Here is a 25,425-nt window from a genome sequence, read left to right as displayed (position 1 = left end):
GTGATATGTAAAAAATAAAAGCAAAATTGTTTATGGTGATGTAAATCTGGAATAATTCTAGTGAGGATACAATAAGGTAACACTGAAAAATAAAAAATAACCCAGTTTCTCTTCAGAAATCATCGCTTTGTCTGATCATCATTGGAATACATCTATTTAAAATAAATTTCTTGAGTTTCACAGGTGAGTGTCTAACAAAATTATTTTGTTTCTTCCAAATTCTTTTCTTGCAGGGAACACACAGTTTGGGCTTTCTGATGCCACAGTGTTCTGTGCCATTGAGCAGAGTTTATTTAACTTGAAAACATTCCAGATAAACTCCTGCTATGACCCCAAGACACTGTGGTAGATCCTCAGTGTCTACTTAAGAAAGATAAACAGCCTTAAAGAAATAAATTCTGCAGAATCTACTGCTTGCCCTGAAAAGTTATCCTTATGGATGCGGTGAGCTCTTGGCTAAAAATCTGAGGTTTTAGTTTATCCAGCCACAAAACTACTGGATCATATGCCTCTGTCTCTGTTACATTAACGAGCCTTCCAGTGTGGCAAGAGACTTCCCTGGGTAGGTAACTGTGGATATGCTGATATAGTTCATAAACTAACATAATCCATTTGGGGTTTGGCTAAGGTTTTACCACCAGCCTTCATTATTAGCTGGAGAGGAAAAGCTCCTCTCACGTAAGGGGCATCGTGGCAGACAAAAGTTAGATTGGTTTTAGCTGCCACTGAGCAGCACCTTCCCATTCCATCAAACATCTCATAAGCTTGGATTCACATTCAATCCACAGTCCAAACTTCCATAGAATTTATGTATGAAGTTGGTTGGAAAGAAACAGCTATAAGTGATAGCGATAACTTGGAAAAGCTTTTACACCTGAGTGAATGGATGGGCGGAGTGGGGATGAAGTGTTGCGTTTCAGAATCGTATCCTGAATAAGGTGCCGAATTGTACTCATTATCTTATTAGGGTTGTCTGAGATCCTCACGGAAGAATTATCTCTTGTTTCTTATCTGTTCAGGACCTATCACAAGAGAATAAAGATAGACAGGTGAGCAAAGAGGCAGGTAAATACTAAGAACATCTTTATCATCTCATTTAGTTTGGATATTAGGAAAAAATTCTTTACTAAAAGACTGGTGAAACACTGGAAGACGCTGATCAAGACCGTTACAGAGTCTCCACCCCTGGAGGTGTTAAAAAAGCCTGTAGGCATGGTGTTTCTAGACATGGTTTAGTAGGAACGGTGGGGTTGGGCTAGGGGTTGGACTGGATGATCTTAGAGGTCTTTTCAAACCTTAATGATTCTATGATTTACAATACAGTACTGTAATAGGATTCATAACACTGTGGCAGTGAGCAGCACCCTACGTGTAATTCATACAACTGAAATAAAAAGGTATAGTAGCCATAGTGTAAATGCGAAGAACATGAAACTACTCCTTGTCTATGCAGAAGAATATGAATAAGTTTCTGGTGATAATATATTAATTAGGAAGCTTTATAGTTAAAGGCACAGGTCATTCTGAGGATGCGCAGAAGGATCCAACAGAATAGAAGTAATGAACCTGCCAAAAAGACAAAGAAGAAAAAGAAAGCCTTGTTCCTGTGACTGCTAAGAATAACAACAGACAGAACCTTTTTGAAAAAAATTGTGTGGTGTTGACATTTTACATCTAAACACTTTCACCCAATAATGTTGAGACCCTCCATTAAAAAAAAAAAAAACCAAACCACAAATCCTCCAAAAACATGCAGTGATTTTACAGATCCCTATGTATGCAGGATCACAGATGCAGTGAAAGAAGAGATACCGTGATAGGAAAATCAAAAAAAGAACAGAAATGGCTGATTCTTTCTTTGTGACATATTTTCTCTCTCATCCTTGCATATTTGCATTAAAGTGATTGTGAATAATGTACATTTGACCAGTGCTGTCTGCGGAACTAATGCCTATTAAAGTGATGGGAAGTAGCATATGTTGTGCCTTGGGCAGAGAAAGTCCAATCACCCCCACTGTGTGCAAGTCTCCAACTAAAATGCAGGACAGCCTGGGTTTTATCCTAAATGAACCCAGCAGGGAGAAGCAGGACATAGTCCCTCATTCCACATTTAAGCTTCTAAACTGAGGTTTAAAGAGTTAGATTCAGAAAATGGCAAATGTAACATCCATCACTTCATTTGCACTTGGCTCTAATGCTATTTAATTTTCTACCGGTGCCATCAATGCGAAGGAGAGTGGAGAGGCAGGGGAAGCAGACGTGTATTCAGTTGTTTCAAGAACTGAGATGCATTTGCTTTATTGGTACCAAAGGAAAGAAAAAAGGAAAGAAACAAAAAAAGGGGTCAGGCGGAGGAAAGACAAGAAAAGAAAGAAATAAACCCTCCATCACTCTGCTCCTGTTATTCTTCCACATTTTCTGCCAGTGCACGATTGTGTCAGTAATTGCAAAACAGTTTGGGTTTGTTTGGTTTCACTTTTAAGTTCCTGCAGTGCACGAGAAATGTTGGTGCTATTTGAAAAGTTTGTAAAGCTTTTTGAGTCACGTTACATAATCTTCCCAACGACTTCCAGCATCAAGTACAGATCTAAAGCCGCCTTTCTTATACCTGTGCAAACTTGATAGCTGGGGAAAAAGAGAAAGGCAATTAACGAACTGTCTGAGAATAACAAATTCAGCTGAACTAAGGAAATAAAATTTGCCCAATTGTCATGTTTAGATCTGTAGCGATGAATTTTGCTTCATTACCTTCAGCATTACAAAAAGGAGAGAGAGCAGGGGGAAGAAGGGGAAGGAGGCAAAGCCCTTTCTCTTTTTTCTGTTATAGTATCCATAGGAGGTATTTCTTTCCATTTCCAGTGAAATAAATTGGTCTTAAGTAGAGCTGCACCTCTTCGTGGTGTGGAAAAACATTCACTGCCAATGTAAATCACGAGCAACTGCAGTGAAATGAATGGGTTGGCATGGAGTCCCAATTACAGTGGTGTGAGTTCTGAATATCCCATGAACTTGAGTTTAGTGTTAAGAAGAGAGACTGAAATTTCTTCTTTTTTCAGTGTAAAGATAAACTGAATAGTTAGTTTGATTTGTAACCTTGATAGCAGATAACTAGCATGCCTTAAACATTAATTATTGCTGGTTAAGTGTTTCAGAGTTGGCATTTTTAATTGCCTCTTCGTAGAGTCAAAAGTAAAAGTTCTGACACTGGTTAGAGTCTAACTCTGTCCGAGAGCTATGACTGAAATTCAAATCCAGAGATGTAGTCTGAAATCCAGTTACATCCCAGCTTCAAAGTACAAAGAAAGGAGCTGCTCATTTGCACTTCTACTCAGGTAGTGACTGTAGAGAGGAAAAATCCCTGGTTTTTGTCTGTTTATTGTTGATGCTATTTAACTTTAAAAAGTAATCAGTAAATGGGAAAAACAAAAAGAGAGAGACTGTATTGCTGAGATAATTACAAGAAGAGGCTATTCCCATTAACAGAGCTTAAATTATATGATTAGACTTCCACTATTTTCCTCGTTGTTGCCTAGGAAATCTAGACTGACTTTCGAGAAATTATTTTAGCTTTTATTTCCTCCTTTTCCTTATCTTCCTTGCATAATTCCTTAATACCAGCAATAATAAAAACACTATTAAATACTCTGAGACCCCAGCTGGATTTCACAATGGGAAGCATCTTGCATCCACACTTTGTGGCCTCGTTTCTTTAAGCCACCCTAAGCACATACAGCCACAAAAACTGGCAGACTCACCCAAGGCTGAGATGCTGTGCCCCTTCCCTCATTGTTATCGTTTGAGACTCACCATAAGCTGCATCTCCAAACCAGTCTTGCTATAGAGGAGAAGGAGAGGGAGAAGGTTAAAGTTCAGGCAAATCATTTAGATGAATGCTCAATGCAAAAACAAACAGCAAATAAATCTGCATGAAAGAGAGGAGGAAGGTGTGTGGATGCAGGTGGAGGGTCATCGTACTACAATCCAGTAGACCGGTTTGATCGATTAAGGGCAAACGTGAGATCACAGCTCTAATGAAACCACATCTTATTCAAACATCTGCCAGACTGAACAGATCAAGAAAAAAATGTACTGGAACTGAGGCACACGGAGACCCAACCTTGTCCCTGCCTGGATGTGTCTTACCCTAGTTACCTTCACGGGGCCTAATCCTGACCCCAAACTTGACCCCAGCTCATGGGCTGATGTCCCCATCTCCACGGAGGTGCCTGATGCCCTGGGCTGGATGCTAATCCCAGGTGCCCACCGTCTTGTTCCAGAGGTGGAATTTGGTTCAAGATTAAGACAACTTTGATGCCTACGTACAAGGGTTTGAACAGGCAGGAGGTGTTTCTGCTCCCGTTTCAGCATGGATATAACCAATACAGCCAGTAGAGTCACGTCAGGATCACTTTGCCGCTTGGCATAGTTTGGCCATCTGCATGGTATGAACTCTGTTCGCCTCCAAAACGAGACAGGCGGATTCAAATTGCCACTTGGGAAAATTCTTTGGTCTGCGCTAATTCATCTCAGTGAGTTAGATTTTGTGAGACTATCACGTCAACTCCAGCCAAAACCATCCTACAGCCATGGTCCAGGTCTCTCAAGACTGAGCATTGAAGACAATTCTTCTCACTGCAGTTGCCAAGAAGGAACAGATTTCGGAGGTCCTGAGTGGTGCTAACAAAAGGTCAGATGTTCCTCACAAAGATACATCAGTTCCTACTGAGCTATGCCGTTCCTTTTTGATTTTAGCCTCGATGCTCTGTGTGGCCTCATTCCCTCATTTATTTTGACTCTCTTTGCAGTCTCTGCTTTCATACACTTATCTATTATTAGCTCACTTCTCATTGCTGCTCCGCTTTGGATGGTGTGTTTTAAACTACTCCCCCGACACCAGAGTTCAAGCATGGGCACCCTTTTTTGTGAACATCTTCTTTAAATGTTTTTTTCGAGTTCTGAGATGTGTTCACTGCTATTTTCAATTGCGTTTGTGTCATATTTATGTCTTTCCCTCATTTTACAATATTTACAGTTCTCAGTTAAGTAACTGGAGGGGAAGAAAAAGAGGAGGATAGATGTGAATTACAATCTTAAATACAGAGACTTCTAAGATAATAAGAAATCCTTACGGTTATCCAGTCTGACTTTACACATGCATCTGAAAGGTATATGAGTAACATGACTCTTAATGATAACCTTCCCCAGATCTATCAACCAACATGACAATGATGACAAAACAATTAAACCAGAATGAACAGTTGAGAACAAATGCCCGGTCAAAATTTCAAATCCAAATTCATCCCTAGGGAAAATAAATTTTTGAAACAATAAATTTACACACTTTAGATCCTGTTTGCTATTGAAAAGCTGTTTGGCAAAGATGCGTCAACATGAGAGAAAACCTCAGAGCTATGTTCCATGATTAAATTCTTGTCCTTTTTAAAATCAGTGAGACTTTTGCCATTCACTTCAATTGTACCACGATTTCTTTTCCAGTACTTTTTGTACATGCGCTGATATGGTTTTGAAGAAAGGTATCTATTCTGTGACAAACTATGAGTTGACAGAGCTCATGGCTTGGCTTTACGCTAGAAGGAAATTCTATGCAGCGGGAGCTCTTTTACCCCATGGGAATATTGTACCTCTCTGTTAAAAAGCCTCACAACAAAACGTAGGATATAGTATAAATAGATTCAGTGATGCTACTAGGTCAGTCAAAAAATAGCTAACTCTTTCAGAGATGGATGGACAGTATCACATAGCTGTACATCTTGCTTGCTTTTTCGGTCCTGTTTTATTGCTAATTTCAACATGCTTCTATTTGGCCTATGAGTAGATATGAAATTACAAGCAGCTACCACCGAGCACAGCTGTTCATTGTCATCATTGATAGCAAAAAATATAATCAGTCCAAAGCCAGATCACTCCTCTAAGGGGAAAGTATATTTAGCTATCATTCAAAATCCTCAGCCTGATACCCTTGATAGTGCAGTAACTCACTGTTTTGCCAGTGGGGCTGATAGAAGTTTCTTTGTTGTGATGGATGCATTTGCCATTACTCACCATACCGATTCTCCCCTCCCTCCAGCTGTTTTACTGTGGTGCAATATCTGAACCCATGAATCTTGTGGGATCCTAGCAGCCCAGTCTGTAACATTCCAGCCTGACAAAATTAGAGCTAATAATTCAAACGAGCTGAAACACCAAATAGGGAAGAGTCAAAGGAGGCTTTTCATTAGAGGCATTGACTATTGGGAAACCTGGGAGATAAACGGTGGTCCAGTAATCATGCTTGTCAAATCAGAAAGTATCAATGTATTGATTACATCATTATAATTGAATTAATTACAGTTGTATCTCTCTGGATATTTAACTTGCATCTTGATATTAGGACTTGTTTTTCTTTCCCAAAAAATGAGGATTTTTTTCCCATGTCCCCAGTAGTTTGTTCTGTTTGGGTTTTTTTAACATGAATTTCACATTTTGCAGAAGGATGCTGACCTGGAAAATGAATCTCTGCTTACCCATGCAAGCATCTCAGCAAATTTCCACTCTGCTGGCTCCTTCTGAGATATTTCTGTGAACCATAGCTAGAAGAAAAAGGGCTTGGTATCTATTTCGTTGGGATCGGAATGACAATATATCCCATGATGTGGTGGAGTCTACTGACTGCATCTGTGATGTGCCTGTTGGTAAGCAAGGAACTGGACTGGGAAAGCAGACCTAGTCCACATGATCCAGCGGGAAGTCATAGACTTTCAGTATCTGAATGTCTCTCACCTAAATTCAACAGCAACAGGAAAATTAATAGTACACTGCATTAAATGCAACATTTCAGAAAGAAGCTTTGTGTGAAAGGAACGATTTGGGAGTTGATATTGCTGTGTTTTTACTGGATGTTTCTTTGATTTACTTGGTTAATGTTGTTATATTTGATAGACGTGATGCCTGATTTTTGTATCTCCTCATCGCTTATTTATTTCTAAGTGCCCACTTTTGCTTACCTGGAAATATCAGCACAAGAGGATTAGAAATATTTTCTAAGTTCTTTCAGGAAAATAGCTGTAGATACAAACAGCCTGGGTGTCTGAATAGACAGGGCAAGTTGCTATTCAATACGCTATTTTCACTCTCTGTGATGTTGTGACAACATCATTTATATATCTTGTCCCTATTTCTAGCTAATGTATTTTCGACTTTTATCTTTGAAGCTGTCATCACAATTAATCTGGAGTAAATAGGAGGAAGTCTGATATTGGATCATAGCTGCTAGTACATCAGAGCAATCATTAAGTCCAACACTGCTAGGATTCTCAGGCTAATTTGTCTTTGTTTCAATGATGTAAAAAAACAATTGGAGAAAAAAAAAATGTTTCTTCGTTGTTGAAAAGTGTGGGATTTTTACAGGTGCATGTGATTTTGACTGTTTTTACGCAAGGGACACAACACATGAGGTCTTTTTGTACTTTTTAAAAAAGTATAATTGATTTCAGTGTTTGATTTCGGGTCTGCAGTGAAACACCAAAAGATCAATAGAACACATATTTTCAGTCACCAGGTTCAGCTGCGGAGATCATGTTGCCTTCTGGTTCTGCCTCAGCAAAGACGGTCACATTAGCAAACACTCTCAAAGTGCCACTTCACTACACGTTCCTTCATCTGGAATTCAGTCACAGCTTCTTTCACCTGAAGTATATTTACATCTCTTGAAGACCGAGTCCAGTGAGACTCCAGCACTGTTAACCTCTCCACATGGAGAAATCAAACTCGACCTCAGATCTGTGCAGTAGGAACGCAGAAACCATGAGGTCTAACTTGAAAAACATCCCTTTCTCCCCTCTATAAATGCTGGACAATCCTGTTTGCTGGCAGAGGAAGAGAATGGAAGAAGAATCCTCTTTTGAAGGATACAGCCTGAGAAACCACAAGCATGCAAACAGTTTGAGAGCAGAGGGACAAGAGGTTTATGAAAACATATGCATAATTCAGAGTCTCTAGTAACAAAACCTCACCAAGGTGCATATTTCTGTTTCCTGATTGCTATCTCCTGGAAAAGGCACATGCAAACTGTTTCATCCCTAAAGCCAGGGACACAACACTCTGTGGTCCTTGAATCAGAACCTGATGCTCAACAGGATCCACATGAAGAAGCTTCTTGGCTGTGTTGAATACACACCTATGACTTGCATTACAAAAGTGGGTTGTATGTTTTTAAGGAATAGAGAACTTCTGAATCCAGATCTTTACAATAACACTTCCCATCACTTTCATCAATCTCTAAATATCTCTGTTTTTTCTATCTTTCTTATAATATGGTACAACTAGTAGAGTAATAATAACTACCTCACAAGAAAGATATGAAGCTTAATTAAATAAAGGCTGATTATCAGAAACTCAGAGCATGTGCAGCGCCTGTTTGCTATAGCTTTTCTGTTGCTAAGCTTCTCTGCAGATCAAGCCTGGGCTGTACTAGAAGTGATATGAATCATCTGTATCAAAAGAAATATGAGTCATTCAAGGCAGAGCTATCCAAGATCACAAATGAGGCATTATTTTAATAATGAGAGAGTTATAGAGGAGACAAGGGGAGAAGGATCTCCTGATTCTTTTAACCAAGCCCCTATTCTAGGCCCCTACACAATCTCCTTAAAAATGTACATAGTCTTCACTTGAACTTCTTGACTGAAAAAGACTAGCCAGTAATTCATAAAAGACAGAAAGCAGACGACCCTCAGTCATTTTTACACCTAAACTCAAACCAGACTTCATCAAGTTCCTCTAAAGTTCTTTTTACTGCTGGTTGCAAGCTGGGACTGGAAGTGGAAATGCCAAAGCATCCCAAAGACAGGCAGCATTTGTGATGGGATGAGAAGCAGATGTTGAAGAAATCTCTGAAGAGATGATCTGCTCACAGAAATATCAAGCCTTTTTTTCTACAATTCAAGTCCAAGGCTTCAACAAACAGGTGTCTGCAGCCTCCACTTCAAGAAACCTCTCTTTATAACACCTTTTGTATCACATCCAGCAGCTCTATAGCTATTTGAGGTGTCCTGGAGCATCTCAAAGGGATCACGACCTATATGAGTTGCTTACTCAAGTCCTGCCCAACTGAAAATATGTTAAATAAGACACGTAATTTAAAGTACTGGTGCTCAGTATTGCTTTGAAAATCAGGATTAGTCATCTTTAAAATTAGTCACCAATATTCAGCTATCAAAAAAAAAAAATTCAAGCAGCCTCAAAAGACTGAGAGATCCAGTTTTCAAGGAAAGGCAGTGGGCTTTTTCAATCCTCTAGGTATCTTACCTTTCATCCAGAGTGTAATTCTTGACAGCAGCACTTTTATAACCCACTGGATTTCAGCATGATTTAATTGATGCTCAGACAACAAGGAGAGAGGAGGGAGATACTATCATGCTAAGTGGAGTTGAGAAGGGAGTCCAAATCATTCCTCTCCTCTATTACTGTCCTTCTTTGTGACCTTAAAAAGGATGTTGGGCCTGAATCCTTAATACTCTTTAATTCCCATGGAATTTAAGTGTCTTACTGCCATCAGCACCATCCAGTTGTGAAGATAACTGCACTGAATATCATCCAGCTTCTCTGCTGAGAAGTAACGAGTAACAGTTGTAAGTGAAGCATGGCCAAAGAGAGAAATTCTTTGTATTGCTTCATTTGAAAAACAGAAGCCACAGGTGGGATTCATCATTCCTGAGTGTGTTTAAAGTCTTGATGACTTAAGCCATGGCACCATGCTTAAAGGTGCAGTGACCACCTGCAGGAATCACTGCAAGCACCTAAGACAAAAAAAAAAGCAATTCCAGAGACTTGTTTATCTCAGCTTTATTAAATCCTTATTTTAGGCCTATGTATCTCATGAATTATCAGTCTTCTCTATTGCATACAAAGGGAGTCCAGAACAATCTGCTTAGATTTAGACTTCTAACTTGAAGACAACTAAATTCCACCTTAAAAAAACACTGAGGCATAATTTTACATTTTAAACTCCAACCAGAAAGCTGGGTGCGTCTTTTGGCAGAATATTTACAACAAGGTTTTTCTTCATTAAAACCTACTTTTTTTTAGAAAATAATAACAAGTTTAAGAATGAATGCATTACATTTTATGTTTTACACTTTGTGGCTCTACAAGGAGCTAACTGAACATAACATTTTGACTAAAGAGGGTTTTAAAGGGCAATCAAACCAAATGGATATTAAATGAGGATACTGTAAACACATTTATAAAATATTACTTCTTTTTACGTGTGTGCTATCATTATTGTTGCCATATACCTGAGTATTAGCATTTTTGCCTCTAACTCTTACAAAATCTCAGAGTGCTTTACAGTGATTAATTAATTAATTATACCTCAAACTCATTCTGTTGGATAGAATACTACCTGATGGGTTCCCTGAGGCACAAAGTCCCTTATGGTTAGAGAACAAGTGGGTAGAAAAATTAAATCTTTTTGCCTCCTGCTTCACCCCTAAGAAGATGCATAGTGCACCACAGGGCTCAGGATGCAATATTTCACCAGTCTGACCAGTTACCTGTGGATACCTGAGGCGGCGTGTCACCATGGCTGCAGATGGGAAGGTTCATGAGACGAAGAGCAGCTTCACACTCCACCAAACACAGGGTTTTAAAATAAGTAGATGCTTTGCTACTATTTTTTAAAGCCAAGAGGAATTCCGAGGCAAACTTAAATTTCATTTCTTGAAGAACTGGAAATGTCTCATTGCATTTGAGGTGCTTGGATTTCTGAAGCACACATGAAGTTCCTATCGCTAACGCCTGGGGATAGGAGCACTAATCACACTAGAGTCTGCGCTCGGCGCATGGACCAGACAAGGCATCCAGCTCTTACGTGTGTGTTCAGTACAAAAGAGATAGGACCCTCCAGACAGCGATTCATTCAGTCCTAAAGCAGGTTGCTAGTTGACTGCTAGGGCTCGGTGTCCAGTCTGTAGGCAACCAACATGAAGTGATCTCAATCCCTCTGTAAACAGCCAGCTACTGCTATAATGCGAGTCTTACCCAAATTAAATCAGTTTCTTTTAGTACTACATCGACCAGACCACTTGTTTCAAGCCCAAATAAACATCTCCAGTAACAACAAAAACCAAATGTGAGAATTAACAACATAAACACTCATTTCAATGTAAAAATAAATCCTTGTTTTCGAAGGCTGTTTGGCTTAAATCAAATACCCCGCTAACCTTTGAACCAGCACTGGGAAGTTTCCATTCCAGTGAGAGCTTTAGGGATGCGTGCCAACAACCTACACTCTATCCCCAGTTGGCAGGAGGTTGGCAAGGATACAAAAAAACACGTTAACAATGATGCTTTTTTTCCTGCATATACAGTAAACCTTATGTGTATCAACACACTTGTTTAAACAGCTTTTTGAATCTAACTCAGAGTCTTCATGAATACATAAAAAGTTCCAGATGTTAAAATGTCCCAGGATGTACATTTTAACCAACTTTGTTCTGCGCTTGTAGCCTGACATGCAGAGGGGCATATTGATTAGAATTGCTGGCATACTTACTGCTTCAGTTTTCCTGCTGTGACTAGCCCTTGTGCTATTTATTCCTAGCACGGTGCTCTTGGGATCCTGGATGCTTTGGAAACACCCTTTGCATCAGGAACTGGAGAGTTGAAAAAGGAAAAAAAGAAAAAGGGGAAATAAAGTGGGCTGAGACTTCACGGGCACAGCAGAGGAGAGGTTGAGGGCAGGACGAGAAGGAGGTGAGAGAGAAAAGCTGTTTGCCCTTCTCTACTGTTTCGCACTGATCGGGTAAGGCATGGGGGCTGTGTCCAGGCAGGAGGACTGCTCAGCTGCACCTCAACATTGGTTAAGTCCATTGCAAAGCACTTCGCACTGGTGCAAAGTCACTGTTTACTTTAACTCTTACACATTATTAAATTTAAAACTCAGAATCCCCTGTAGCCATTTGCTTTTATTAACAATGAGCATGTGTGCACCACCAGAAGATCCAGGGCCTGGGAGAAACAGACTGCAGAATGTTACAACTTCAGGGAAAGCCCATTAGAAGCAAAGTATCCTGGATGATTTGCATGGGTGTTATCATAAAGTCTTAGCAGAGCTTGAAAAGCAGATTCTGACCTGTTTGCATTGATGTTCTACCAGTGCCACTTTGCAGATTTCAGTTTAGCTACTTCCAAATACGACTAAATGAATTTTGGATGGATTTTTCTCAAGTTCCCTCATTATTCTGGTTTCTAAAATGATGAAGCACTTAACACTAAGTCCATAAAAGCTTGATGGAGCCTGTGCTCCTCTGCACTTAGATCCAGATCTTAGAACCTCGTCCAGATCATTTACCACAAAGACCCAAAACAAGCATCACAAAAAGCAGCAGGTACCCACTCGATGGGGTAATCCAAACGATGACATTTAAGCTACCTGACTAGTCAGCAGGCACCGTCAGGACTAATACAGAGCTCTTCAGAGACTGCGTACATGTTTTACACTATGGCTTTTTGCAGCACAATGCATACAAGGTGACAGGAGCAGGAGTTTCCCATCCTAGTACCCAAGCCAGCAGCAGAGCTTTTTTCATTCTTGTTCCTGTGGTCCCATAAATTTTGCGTATCTTCCTACAGAACAGCCCACTCCTGGTGATAGATATAGAAGATAAGTCCCTGCTTCGTTCCTTTTCCTCCTTTGCACCAAATCTCTGCTTTTGCTCATTATGCAGAAGATGCCTTCAGGGCACGAGGATCAATGTCTTCTTCAGGGCGGTGATGTTTTAGCTGAACTCACTCTTGAAGAGTTAGGAATGATCTGTGCAAGTCTAGCTTTGGGGGACCAGAGAACATAGTCAGACAGACAGCCCAGCAGTGACACACACAACTCAGGCAGCATTCAGAGATAAACAAGAGGTTGGCAGTGGGCAGGTGGCAGAAGCTACACAACCTTGGCCACAACTCTGGATGCACAACATTTTTCAGGGTTGGAGTGGGGTAAAATAATCTAATTTGGCCTCTCAACTCAAGCTTCTGGGGTATCAAATTAAAATTAAATGTAAATGCGAGCTGGCACCCCTTCTATGCTCCTTCAGCAGTGTTGGCTACTTCCCATAGGAGGACATTTGATACTTAGAGAGCCCATAGGTACCTGCCTTTTGAAAACAACATTTTAGCGCCTTAACCTCTAACAGAATCCCACCTGTCTTTATCTCTGAATTATACTTTGCGTGTCTGCATTCTTGGTTTCATCTGGCATAGGACTGCAGGCAGTGCCTAAATGAAAACTTAGGATTTATGTGTTATCCAAGTGGTGGGAACGTGGTCTCGTGTCCCATGAATTTGGCTAATGGTGACAGAGAAAGGATGAAAAGACATATGAAGGAGAATACTGTAACACTATAATTAATGCTTAAAGACTGGAGGTGTACAAAAGCTTGCGTAGTTCAAAGCCTTTGGCTAGCTAATATTTAGATTAGCAATCTAACTTAATGCATCTCAAACACTAAAGCAATTTATTTGGAATGGAGGTGTCAACCTGGAAGCACAGGAAGAGTGAATTCACCTCACTGAACTTTAGCCATCAGAAAGCTAGACATCTGTCTACACTGTTTAATCAGTTCCTCTTAAAGTCAGTGAAGAAAGACACAAACCTCTAGAAATGGCCTAATCCATCCTCATATAAGTGAGATGAAGTGCTTTCTGGAGGATCCTGTCTGCTTCCATTGACTATTGAGAGATGATCAACAGCTTAGACAACTAGCTTAGATTAGGTACCTACTGTCTAGACATTTAACATTACATGAGACTAATCTACCCCCCAGATATTCAGATTCTCTTTAGAAATCTCATGAGTGTAGTTGCAGTAACAAATACTGCTTTTTCATACTTACGCTTCCCAGAAGCAAGTTCTGATTTGCTAGTGTGTCTCTTTTTCTTCAATGATGATTCATTGTCATTCTCTTCACCCCTGTTTAAACACAGGTATACGTGTACGTGTGTGCATGTACATAGGATACAGGTGAACTAATTGTACCTGCATATGTAATACAGCATGCATGTATTTTATGGCATGTGGGTTTATTTGGTTTCTTATGAACAAACAACAGGGAAATGTGATAGTCTCCAAGTTTCTGCATCTGAACTCTAGGCAAGGTATACTTTTTGTGGTAACTATTGACCATGGGACACTTGTGGAACTTAAAAGCCTTATCAAATTGTTAATTATTTTATATGCTTAAGGGTTATTTTAGAACCACATTCTCCCAGGTGCTGTAGTTATCTTGTCCTGGAATATTTAAGTCATGTTAACCTTTGAACCTGTGTCATTGTTTCTTCCAAACTTAGCCAGCTGAGGCTTTTAAAGTTCACACTTAAAATTAGCCTCTTGTCTGTTTAGTCTTATAAGTATCCTTATCTATAGCTTGTGGTTCTGACCTACAGTCAGTGACTATCAGCCACGCAGCTGAAATAATCAGCTTTTTTCAAAGAAGGAAAAAATGAGAGAGGAAAAAAAAAACACCAAACAAGACATATACAGTCTGTTTATATCCTAGTAATATCAAAAGGACTTTTTTGCAGGAAAACAAATTACTAGATAAATAGCTTGCTTGGATACTAAACAGATTAGTCCTTCATGCCATTTGAAGGAAGAAAACTGCTTCATAACAAGAAAATTATTTTTCTGTGTCGTATCTCACCTGGTGCATTTCCCTTCCATTGTACTGATAATTTCAACATACTTTTTATGAAGAGCAATTCCAGACCCCATTAATGTTCCAAGCTCTGACATTCACATAGGAAATGAAAAACTGCCCTAACCTTCCTTCCCGCTCATAAAGTCCTGGAAGAGGTGGATAAGACCACAGAATCTTTTGACTTAGGGTACAATTTTTTCTGTATTTGCATAAATCCCCCAGGCAGGCAGGAAGAGACAATATTTCAAACCCAATCCCAAATATTTCATTTGGAGCGGTTATCTCGTAATTACAGAGCTGCTACCAATTAGCAAAAAGAGAAACCTGTAGAATAATTTTGTGCTGTTCAGAAGGGATGGGGCTGACGGGCTTTAACAAATCTTGTGTGTAGATATAGAGTTCTGAAGTAGAACGGGCAGTCCCACAGAGTGACCGATGACTTCTTTGCCTGGAGGATACACATACCCTATCCACATCGATCGAAACACCTTTTCCTCATGAAGATGTTTTCTGTTGTGGGACAACCATTGCTGCCACAGTGATTTAATAGAACAGGGCAATGTTATAGGCAATCTGAGGCACAGACTGTATTCACCCACCAAAAATGCACTGAGAATTTAGAGATAATATAATTATCTTTGGCAGGGAAGTAGTGTCCACATGCAGAAATTCCCTGGAAGCCTGACGGCTGCAGAGGAAAAAAAGCCTTTCCTTTAACATCACCTGAAACACAGAGTCTGCAGTAGCAGGCTTCCTCGATGTCGTGTCAGTCCAGAATACAGTGAGATGAAGAGGATTACCTCCGGGCCATCTGCAGCTCTCACCGAGAAACTTCTTCTTAAAACATCTTAGACTCTCCATTCCTTCACCAGCTAATCGAACTTTGGGATTTACCGTCATTGCTACCTCACATCTTACTCTTGAGGGTTTCTAACCCACTCATTTTCTTGTCTGCACACACACTTACTCAGGTTTGTAGCACTGATAAGTACACAGGCTGCTTAAGTCTTTTACATGAACACACGAGACCATGGTAAAGACAGGATGAGGCTGGAGGCAAAAGTGAAGAACTCTTCCATCTTCATGATGTATTTACCATTTATGAACCAGACATGTCTTGTGGTGTCTCTCTAAATAAAGAACTTCTATGGCATTTTTTGCGGGTTCAAGGTTACAAGGTGAAAGTTCCCTTCGGAAAAGTGATTACTGTCCTTTTGGCCAACCAAAAGTCTAAAAGATTATCTCGTCCAATATAAAAAAGTCCACTCATCACCTCTCAGGCTTGGAATGAGGAAGACACCTCTCAGAGCATGGCTATGCCTACAGCAGGTTACAAGTGGAGCTGTCATGAGTATGGGATGTGTCCTATTCACTCGCTAATGGCTCCAGCGCAGACTCCTCAGAGACCACTTACATGTTCCTATGTCACCCGCGTGCAAGCACATGGACTTTAGCTTTGCATGGAGATTCAGTGTCCTAAGGATGAGTTAATATAACCTTCAGTGTCACCTCAAGGCCAATGTGAAAGAACAGTACAAATTATCAACATTTACTGTACGAGATCCCTAATGTAGAAGAAATACCATGTCACCACTGCTTGACAGTCAAATTACTTACATCCCAGTCCCAGAGTGCTTGAAATGAGAAGGATCTCTGAATATGGTTGGATAGATGGGCAAACTATATTTTCTTGGAAGCTACAGTGTCTAACCAAGTAGGCACTTTCCCGTGACGGCTTGAAGATCATATCCGGTACAAATTTGACAACTGTAAATATGTGAAATCAGTAAGGATAAAAGACTCCTGCCTATTAGCCTTCCAATTCTAAAGAAAGTCTGCCTGTGGGTGTTACCAGCCTGACCTACAGTGATGGGGTTTCTACCTACTAATTCATTGGCCCCGTGTAATTATAATCAGAATTCAACTTGGTTACTTCCAAAAAAATTCCTCTTTTTCCATATATATTCTACAAGGAAAGTTATTTACACATGGGGATAACAAAACCATGTCCTTGAAAAAGATCCTATGACACACTGATTCTGACCCATCCCAAACGACAAGGGTGGGTCTTCCTCTTCATGTCTTCAAGGAACACACTGTGCTGCTTTAAGAGGAGAGCAATGGGATTCCATTTCTTTACAGTGGACAGGACTGAAGAAATTAAGGCCAAGCCCTGTACCCTACTGAAATTAATTAGAATTTTGCTACTGACTGAAATGAAAGCCGAATCAGACTTCATAACTACTTCTCCGAGTACTTTAATAGCTAACCCTGTGTTTTTATAATGTCTGTATTTAAATAGTTTATTCATTTAACAACATCCTTTCCCCTTCATTTATGTCACAAATAAACAGAAATTGTTGAGCTGATGCCTAAAAAGGAAAAAAAAGTAAATATTTGCTACAATAACAACTAAAAACTAGGATTCACCTCTGGCCCTGCATTTGTTAAGGACAAATTGGGTCCAGTAATTTTTATTGCACTCACTATAAAACAGACCACACACTTGTTTCTTTTAGAAATGTTTAATCAGGGATTTAAAAACCTTTGTGTGGTTACTAGGACCTGTAGCACCTCAGCATGTACGGAGGGTCGTCTGTTGGAGGAGCTCACCACTTTCCCTCTTGATCCATTTGAAACAATACAAATCCTGGGACAATTACAAGGAGTTGGGTACAGGAGGGGGGTGTCTGCTGCCACCAAAAAGTGTGATCGTGTCTGCTTTTGCATCAAAGTCACCCAAATGAAGAATAATCTGCCCCATATGGGTACTGGTAGGACCAGTTTGTGCTATTTGGGCCTGGGGCCAAGTGAGTCTGCTGTGGAGGATGGACTTATAACTCCTTATGTTAGAGATATTGTTTGAGTTTTCTACAGTTTCAGTCCTTTCTTTTATTTTTCAGGTGTTCAGGAACCATCGCCAGACTGGACACAGCCTGACATGCGCTTTTTCTTTCTCGTGAAGCTTTTCCAATGTCTTTTCTACATCTCCAAGCAATATGACAGCTGGCTAAATGCCACGCTGCATTTCTCTAGATAGGTTATGAAAGCAAAGAAAATAATGAAGTGGAGGGGAAACCAAGAAGGAAGAGCAATGAGGAAATTAAGATATACAATAATATAATTAATGAACTAGGAGAATACCTGGAAATTGCTAGGACAACCTGTAAATTTTTTCCTCATTTTATTTCAAGTTAGTAGAAAGAATGAAGGAACCAAGATGGGAAGGCCAAGAAATTCTCACCACTGACCTTACTCCCTCTTTTCCTCAGGTCCAGGCCACACTTAGCCTCTTCTTGCCCACTGCATCACATTGTCCTGCTCCCTGGCAGAGCAAGGAGTTAGTTCATGTTGGAAATCAAGCCCAAAAGGCCTTGCTCTATACCAATGCCAAATGTTGTTGTTGTTGTCATGTGAACACTGCTGCTCCGTTGATCTGATACCATAAAGAGAGAGTCTGGTCTGGCTCAGGTTGGGGACACAGCCGGAGTGGTCACGCTGAAGTCACACACATGGGGTTGCGTAGGTGCTTGAAGACCCTGCCAAAGCACAGTCTATAAATGCAACGTATGGTTTCGAACCGTGGGTCGTGGCCAAATGGTGGAAAACTCGCTCACGTTTCAGCTCGCAGGTTAGCCAGGGAGATCTGAGGGAAGGAGGGAATCCTGTCCCTGTTTCTTGTGCAGCTGCCAAAAGCTTCTGCTGCAGTTTATACCTCCAGAGACCGAGGGGGAAAAAACACCTCACAAATTTTCAGCTGGTGAGTGCATCATGAAGGCCTCTCCTGGTCTCACTGCCACCATTCACAGCCAGAGTTATGGTCTCTAACAACCTTTTGCGTGGCCTGAGAAAGGCCTGGCCAATTCCACTGTTTTTTCTCTAATAAGAAAGAGCAGAAGAAACTTTACGGTTTATGGACACAATATTCTCATTAAACCTTCACTGTGGCTTCCAGAAGTTTTAATAAACCAGCTGGTTAATCACAATTATATCCCTCCCCCCTTCACTTTATGGAAAGATCCTGTGGTCAGGAAATATAAAACTCTCAACACGTTGACCACAGTGAGGATTACAGCCTCATGCAGTGACACTTTTCCAACTGTAGATCTTGTGTGCTGCACAAACCTCAAACAACCTCATAAACAAGTTTGAAGCAGACCTAACGCCAGGCTTGCCAAGGAGAACATCAAGAGTGATTCTGTTAATGAGGTCTGGCTGGAGCTGAAACACCTCTCCTAAGTGTGTTATTTTTAATCAAGTCATTTCCAGCAGGAACCTTTATAGAAGTGTGCAGTGATTCATTCCTTAAAATTTACACTCGAAGGCCTCAGTCTTGGGCCACTGATGTCACTGGAAGCTTTAGCAGTGACGGATGGGTGTTGAATCAGACACTGCTGGCTCAACACCCAGTGACTTAACACCCACTACTCAGACCACAGTCCGCGTCCTCAGACTCTCATACCTTGGAGAGAAGGCTGGGAGCATGATCCAAGAGCTCAATGCTCCGACAGATGAGGAAGTTCATAACAAATCAGAGAAGCATTCCTGTGTTTCATCACCACTGCCCTGGGGCTCACAAACGAGGTGCTCTGAGCACCCCGAGGTGCTCAGTCCTACAAGCGTGCTCTGATCCGAGCAGGATAGGTGAATAATAACTGGTATCACTTCCAGTTCATGACCATTTTTATTCAAAGAGTAGCTGAAGAAAGAGCTGCTTTTGCCCAGGGAAAAGGAGACTTAAGACCAGTGCCCAGCTCCACACGAATCATTTCAGGCCCCTGTCTCCCAACAAAGACTCTGAAACCACCAGGCTACTTTAGAAAAAAAAAAAGATTCTCACTCCCTTCTGCTGCAATAAATCCACAGCAAAACCCAGAGTGCAGAAGCAGGAGGGAGTACAATTTCCTTCTAGGTAGCTTTTTAGGATCCTAGACCTGCCTCTGTATTACAAATGGTGTCAAATGTGGAGGCTACGCTCAAAGATGCTCCACTCTTAGCAGAAATGATGTGTTCCTCTAATCAAAGTCTATACAAGGAAGCAGAGCAACAGCAAGCAGCTGACAAAGCATCAGAATAAAGTGGATGTGGTGAGCACATCCCTGACCCTAAAGATACTGCAAATGTTGAACTCACATCCTAGCCAGTAGGCCATGAAATCTGAATCCTCCTAGGTCAAACTGGAGGGATCTCCCCAACACTCTTCAAGTCAAATTCACTTATGTGATGAAGCACAGGACAAGGAAACAGGAAAGCCTGCTGTAGCAATAAAACTGTTGGGGAGTGCAGTTCTTTATGTCTGAAGACCTTGAAGTGTTTCTTAGCATAAAATAAGTAACAACGGTCATATTTTTACCAATTACCTGTGCCTAATTTAGCACCTGCACCAGATGTGCAGTTTTAGTTCATTAAGCGTATCACTAAGCATAAAAGGCAACTCATACCACCTCCTTTCAGTCCCCTGGGTCCCTGTCAAGTCCACTGAGAAGCCAAGATGTACAGATGACGTTCATCCACCGCGGTCTAGATACTCGTGTCAGGATGGAAGAAGCCAGCCGCTGGAAGAAGCTCTCTCTGTCCGTATAGAGGGAGCCTCTGCCACTTAAACAGGTGCCAGCCTCACAGACAAGTAAAATCTGATGGGGTTAACTTCAATCCCTTAGCAAGAAACCAGAATATGGCTCCCTGTCCCATTTATGTATGTAATAAATGAGGGATAAAGCAGCTGTTCCAGCAGAGCTGAGGAAAGGCTGCATTTTTTCCTCGTTCGTGTGCCATGTCTCTACTCACTGAGACACGTTGTCTCTCTAAAGGTTTTCTACTCCTGGAAATTTACTATTTCTGGATAATGGTTCCCAAGTTGTTGTTTAATTAAAGCCCCCATGTAGCCAATTTTATTCCAGAATTCTGGAATAGCTATTCTGGTAAATTCTGAAGTGTCAAGAAGCCCTAAGGCTCATGAAGAGGAATGTGTGCCTGTCTCAATGAGAACCTGTTAAAAGGAAGGTGGAAATAATAGGAAACTTGCTTATACTGGTAAATGGCAATGAGAGTGTTGCTGGTAACATCATTTTAAATCATTCTGGCACACAAACAACTAGAGCTGCGAAACTATTTTGGAGAGGAAAAGAAGGATTGGATTAATTCAACTTCTTTTTAGATTTACACATGGTCTTCAAGGTTACAACTTATCCACTGTTTGAATTCACATTCCAGATAATTTCTTTGAGGATGTTGGTCTTAAGCCTATACACTGTTTATTGTATATATTTGATATACAAAAATCAAGCTGGACTAATCTGTTTTTATTAGATGCATAGTTTATGAAGTGTTAGTTCTTTGCCTTGATTGGATTAATTTAGTTCTTAGAAACACAGGTTATACATGAGAAAAATATTTGAAAATACCTCTGCCACAAATCTCCTCTAACAGTCATTGGAAATCCCTTGTTCGAACAAACTTTCCTGCAGTAAACTTACAGGCTAAACCAAATATTAAAAAATTAATACACTGGGATCATGAATGCAGAAAAAAATATGTGCAGTATTTTATTTGTGCAAGTAGTCAATGTTTTGTAGAGTAGTCCAGCCCTATTCACTATTGGGTTGATTAATTATAGTCCATGTTCCTGGTACTGGGCACATATTCAGGCATGTTCAGCTCTAGTAAAGTCACTGAGATTGCTTGTGACTTGGAGGACGCCAGCGGAAGGGCTGTCCCAGCTAACACTGCAGTTTACAAAACCCAGGCTGCATTTTGATTCCACCCACCACGCTCACCTCACACCCCTCTCTCCAGAAACACGAGCCTGAAGATGGTCTCTTGTGTCCCAACATCGGCCATCCTGTTTTCTGAGAGCCCTCCGATCGCACACCAGCTCCACCACACACACACGCAGCCACGCTCACCTTCAGCTTCAATCACGTCCTCTTTCCTCCACGAACATGTACTCACTCAGACACTTTCACATTGGGTTACGTACCCAACTCCTGGCACTCACATTCGGTTATGTCCAGAGTGTTACACCCACACTTAATTACAATCACACCCTCACACTCCCCATTCAGTTACACCAGCAGTGCTGCCCACCTCCCCCCACACTCAATTAGAATCACATGTGATTAGACCTGCAATCCTGCACCTACGGTATAATCCTTCGCTGGCATTCGCATCCACTTATGCTCAACAGCCTTCACCGGGACACACGTCTGCTCATCACATTCATGCACGCATGGAAACACCAGATTTCTTCTTTCACCCTGACAGCAGAGTGGGTTTTTAGTTTTCTGTTAGTGACACAAAGAACGCCCGCTTCCCACCGAGGAACAGAAAGACCTCCTGCCCCAATGGAGCATTGCCTTCCCTGAAAATCACCTTGAATCCTTATTTCATACTTCCTGAAGAATGTGCGCTGTGGTTGGTTTGATTTTAGTACCTAGTGGGAATTAAAATCAAGGTGCCATTGCACAAAATGCTGGGCACTTGAAACAAAAGAGAGTTTCTGCCCTGAAGAGGTCAGGGCCGTGTCTAACCCTCAGTTGGAGCAAGCGACAGAGTTTCTTGTAGAATCATAGAATGATTTGGGTTGGAAGGGACCTCAAAGCCCATCCAAGTTCCATCCCCTGCCATGGGCAGGGACACCTCCCACTGGATCAGGGGCTCCAAGCCCCATCCAACCTGGCCTTGAACATCTCCAGGGATGGGGCAGCCACCGCTTCCCTGGGCAACCTGGGCCAGGGTCTCCCCACCCTCACAGGAGAACATTTCTTCCCAAGACCTCATCTCAGTTTCCCCTCTTTCAGCTGAAAACCATTCTCTCTCATCCTATCACTACAATCCCTGATAAGAGCCCCTCTCCAGCTTTCCTGTAGGCAGATGGAGGAGTCTTAAGGTCACCTGCTCAATCCTTCATTGCACCTATGGAAAAGTTAAGCGAGGAAATCACCGATGGTCCCTAACACACGGCCCAGGACTCACCACAGCAGCGTCTCATTGACCAAGCAGTCAGCAGCAATTTGACACAACCTGTATGTGTCACCTCTCCTGCAGGACTGCGTGGCTGTCTTTTGTAATTTGGTGCCAGTGACATGCAGGTGAAATCCTTCTTCTCCTAAAGTCAGCAAAAAGGTTGTTTCAGTGACCGTGGACCTATGATCTCCCTGATGATAAGAGCCACCTCAGAGGAATGTGAAGCCCACACTAACGCTAACAAGAAATCTGGGATGCTGTGGAGCTGTTTTCACTGGATATGTTCAGTTCCAGGAACACTGACCACAGTCATAGATAGTAATGAAAGATGACACAGAAGAGAGGGTGGAAAAAACATTGTGTGAAGACACTTTAGAGACTTAAACAGAGAAAGCGTCTCCTGTACCAACCCGTGTGCACCCACATGCCCAGGCACCTCATTATTTCTTCCAGTATTTAAAACCCACAGTCAGTCTGAACCAGACTTGAGAGGAAGTGCTGATAATGTGAAGTGATTTCTAAAGCAGGTTTTGATTTAGAAAGATAAGACAAAGCTCTGACTAAGAAGCCAAATCTCCGATCACAATTCCTGACAGAGATTTGGACTTGGGTTTTTTTAATCAAGATGTAAAATTCCAGTGAAATTCACACCAGTTGTTCCAGAAGTGACAGGAGGTGGGAGAAAAAAAAACACCACTACAATCACTCAAACCTAAAAAATACCCAGCAGGATGAGACAGAGCCCGTGGATAAGCGCCTGCCACCACAATGGGATCCACATGGCCTGTTCAAAGATGCCTTTGCAGGGAGCCAGGCCACAAATAAAAAAAGACATGTGGTATGAGGCTGAATTGGCCACTTTTTTATTAAGTAAACAATTGATCCAAATCAAGTAACTCTAAATCTTTTAGGAGGTCTTGTTGATCCTGACCAGAACTAATGCATGCAGACAACCTGGTCTTGGTCTTATAATCATGATTCCCTGCACAGCTACCACCCATCAGGAATCCCACTTCTGTGCGTCTCCGAGAGGCAGGAGTGGAGATTAGAGAGAAGATAGGAAGGGACATAAGCAAGAGGAACTATTTCTTTTCATCATCCGAGTATCTTAAGCAGTGTCTGAGCCTGAACAGATGCGTATGACAAAGGGGGGACACCGCAGTCTCAGGGTTGTGGGGGTGGCACCCCTGCTCCATGCCAACCACTGTGTTGGAAAGGAACGAAAGGCAAAATGCATCCTCCCATTTGTCCAGAGAAAGAATAAAAGCCAGAGCTTTGCCACAACCTGATAACGTGAAAGATATTATTTCTAACATAAGCTATAATCCAACATAAGGAAACCAGAGGGTATTTGACAATAGCAGTTGTCATAAACACCAAAGGGCAACACAGAAAGAGTATTTTGAGGCTGCCGTGAATATTCCAGGTCCACTCATGTCATTATTGTGGCTGAGGGCACGTTACATTTCTCCACTGTTCTTGGATGACTTTTAGAAATCAGAGAACTTTTGGTCAACATCTTTCAAAGCTGCTGCTGCTGACCGCTTGCTCCTCACTCTTGTTCAGGACCCCATTTTTTAACCACCGTAGAGAAGAAAATTTGTTTAATGACATGCTAAATATCACCACTCCAGAGGACAGCCAGTGTGTGTCCTACAAAAATAGACTCATTTTGGAACACGTGGTTGGACCCTGATGTAACTGAGGTAACACCTGTGAGTTTCCGCCATACAGAAGGGAGGGATTAGGGACAAAAAGCAAAAGTTTGGGTTCAAAATAGTGAAAAGCAGGATGATAAAAATGAAAATAACTATTAGATCATTTGCTACTAACATGAAAACAACTTTGAATGGTGTCACTGTCCAGGAGGTGTGTTCTTCTTATCAACTGCAATCAGTCAGTGCTGGGGGATGAAGGTGGTGTCAAAATAAGAAAAATACCTTCAGATACTTTCAAATACTTAATTCTGATGGACCAGTCCCAGCCCTGAGGGTCCTTCAGCAAAGTTGTTGCTGGTATGCCAGCACCATTGGTATCCCAGTGCTCAGTTAACCTTCTTTTGAGTGTGTTTTTGTGGATTTACACCCAAAATAATCCAAATCTGATGTTCACTGTGGGTTCATTTATTTACGGAGTAAAGGAAGGGAGGAAAAACAAGCAGCACAGTCATCGTCAGTATTAAAACCAAAATGATAACCAAGAGCAGAGAGAAAGTGAAATAAAAACTAAGATTTTGGGTTTACACCTCTCCAGTGTCTTGTGGGAAAATAGGAATAACGACAACAATAACCACAGGAGCAACAAAAATGTGGGATCCCATTCTCGCTGTGCCCACAGTGAGAATAAAAAATGCAAAGCCTGGGCCACCTCGCCTTTAATTTCCTAACTGCTGTTTTGTAAGGCTGTGTCATGCTTCTCAGTTCAAACACGCTTTGGCTCTTTATTATTCATGGGCCTTTTTCTCAGTCAGTGGTGTTGAATAATAAAACAGCCCAGGATCAAATGGGCCAATTCTCCACGCCTGACACCAACTGCTACTGTTCGCTGGGCTCTGCCAAGCGTTGCCTCTGATAATGAGTGGGATTTGGTTAAACAGTAAATTAATGAATAATGAAATATCCAGGTTGATCAGTTAGAGAGCACGCTTGCTTTGCCCCCGGCCAAACGCCCGGGGCAGAAATTACTCTCAAACGGCACTTGCCTGTGTGCTGGGCTGGATAACTATTTTACAGCCTAGTGCTTGACAGGATGCTGGGGAGGGGGTGAG

Source organism: Phaenicophaeus curvirostris, chromosome 2, assembly GCF_032191515.1.
Source record: "Phaenicophaeus curvirostris isolate KB17595 chromosome 2, BPBGC_Pcur_1.0, whole genome shotgun sequence".
NCBI lineage: Eukaryota > Metazoa > Chordata > Aves > Cuculiformes > Cuculidae > Phaenicophaeus > Phaenicophaeus curvirostris.
This window is presented reverse-complemented; position numbering follows the sequence as displayed.